General features: G+C 45.2%; 1 protein-coding gene across 2 annotated transcripts in view; it reads right to left on the bottom strand.

Moving 5' to 3' along the window:
* The window catches only part of LOC107111550 (lateral signaling target protein 2 homolog), a 36167-nt gene that overhangs the window by 23034 nt on the left and 10952 nt on the right, over positions 1-2181 (bottom strand). The window lies entirely within an intron of this gene.

The following is a 2181-nucleotide window of genomic DNA, read 5'->3' as shown; positions in this document are numbered from 1 at the left end:
TGTTCCCTGAGCGGGAAGGACACTGATTCGCCTTTATCTCTGCAATCTGATTGGTTGTTATGTATATAGTAGGAGTGGCTATATTAGCCCGGTATGTTTAAAAGGAGCCCAGCTCCAATGTTTTACTGTTCTGGTTTCTGAATGCGTTTGAATGCTTGTTCGTATTAAAGCTGAATCACTTGCTGAAATCACTCTACAAGTCCTTTGTTAGCGCGATCTAACACTTTGCTTGCACAGCCCAGATCATGACAACAAGGAACACCTGGAAACAGGATGGTTACAGCACAGCACAGCTTTACATACAGGCTTTGACAAAGAGTATTCCAGTTTGGGAAGCCAAGGTAGAAAAAAAATCCATGTGGAAGCAGCCTAGGAGTACATAGCTTCCAAGGACTGGTTACCAGTAACCAGCAAGCAACTGCCAGCTGCTTCAAAGACAATCTGAGCTCTTGCCCAAACAACTTCATGCCACAATTAATCAAACAGAAGTGCCACAACATACAATCATGTTGCTGCTGGAGACCTGTACAGTATTCATTCTCTAGAGTTACTGCTGACCTCCATGCAATCACACATACTAGTTTATTAGCACTGACAACGGAGTCTTCAGACTGAGCAAAGGACAGATGCAATACTAAGCAGCATTCAAAATGGCTTCTTGGTAGACACAGGAAAATACTGTTGGCTTTAAATGGAGGAAAATTCTAGAGAGACAACACAAACATGCTTCTACAGAGCTAGGCTCATTGGTCCCCAATTGGTAGAGTTCTCCATAATTATTTATTGTACTGGCTCACAAATTAAAGTTCATTACGAATTTTGGCTAGTTCATGCTTTGCGAAGCCAAGTTTGTGGCAGGGTGACTAGCAAGAACTTTTCACAAACTTTCAAGCTGTTTGTGGAGGTTTGTGCCGGTTTGTGAGCGGATACATTCCCAGACAGACTGTCTGCTCAATCAAAATGTTCACAAAATTTCAATGGAACAAGTGAGCCTCCTGAACCTGTGCCTCTCAAAGTGACCACCAGCAGTCATTTTGACAGACGCAGGCTCAGGAGTGTATAGAATGGACTCTGTGCAAGCTAGAGTTTACAAAACTTCAATGCAACAACTTGGAATGAATATAGAGAAGCATCCAGGGGAGGTCCCCTGTGACTTTGATGTCTCTAGCTCACACGTGATCCGTTCTATACACTCCTGAACCTGTTGCTGTCAAAATGACACTGGAGACCTTTGACAGGCATGGGTTCAGGAGGCTCAGGAGTGTATAGAACGGATCCTGTGCAAGCTACACACCAAACTCACAGGAGATCTCTGGCTGACTCACTTCTACCTGCCCTCCAAGTTCGGTGAGGACTGGATTTATGGGGTCTGAGTTATGCCCCCCCCCAAAAAAGGTGGGAGCACCTTCTTTGGGGGGGTGTTAACTTGGACCCCATATATCCAATCCTTCCCAAACTTGGAGGGCAGGTAGAGGAGAGTCAGCCAGAGTTCCTCTGAAAGTTCCGTATCACTCATGAACCTCAAAAACCAAACCAGTTCATGAAATAGCTAAACAATTGTGACTGTCTGTGGTTTGCAAACAGGGCACATCATGAACCACGAACCAAACCGCATTTTCCCGGTTCGTGCCAGCTTTTAAAATCCTGTATCTTCAATTCAGTCTAGGGTTGCCAGGTCTGGGCTGGAAAATACCTGGAGACTTTGGGGGAGGATCAGGGAGAAGGCAGGGTTTGGGGAGGGGAGGGGCCTTAGCATGGTACAATGGGATAGAGTTCACCCTTCAAAGCAGCCGTTTTCTCCAGGGGATCTGATCTCTATCAGCTGGGGATCAGTTGTAAAAGCGGGAGATCTCTAGGCCCCACCTGGAGGCTGGCAACCCTAAATCAATCTCTAGTTTCCTTCGCAATTCTGTGCCTTTTTCATCTTGCCCCTCTTCAAAACCTGTGCTGGAAAGCTCAGCCAGGCTTGTTCCCCAACACATTCCTAACACAGTTATTCTCCACCTATCACAGCAAGTCTGTCTTTCATGTAATATCACATAACTGGTACTGATTACTTCTGTTTTGTGTATAATACTCTGGTCTAGACTAAAATCCCAGTTGGCTTTTTATTTTACTGTTCTCCCTCCAGTTTAAGACACCACAGCTAGATGGAAAGGATGACAGGGAAGTAATTTCAGA

Source organism: Gekko japonicus, unplaced genomic scaffold, assembly GCF_001447785.1.
Source record: "Gekko japonicus isolate JY-2015 unplaced genomic scaffold, Gekko_japonicus_V1.1 scaffold100, whole genome shotgun sequence".
NCBI lineage: Eukaryota > Metazoa > Chordata > Lepidosauria > Squamata > Gekkonidae > Gekko > Gekko japonicus.
Note: the sequence above shows the minus strand (reverse complement) of the source record. Positions and strands in the feature narration are given on the sequence as shown.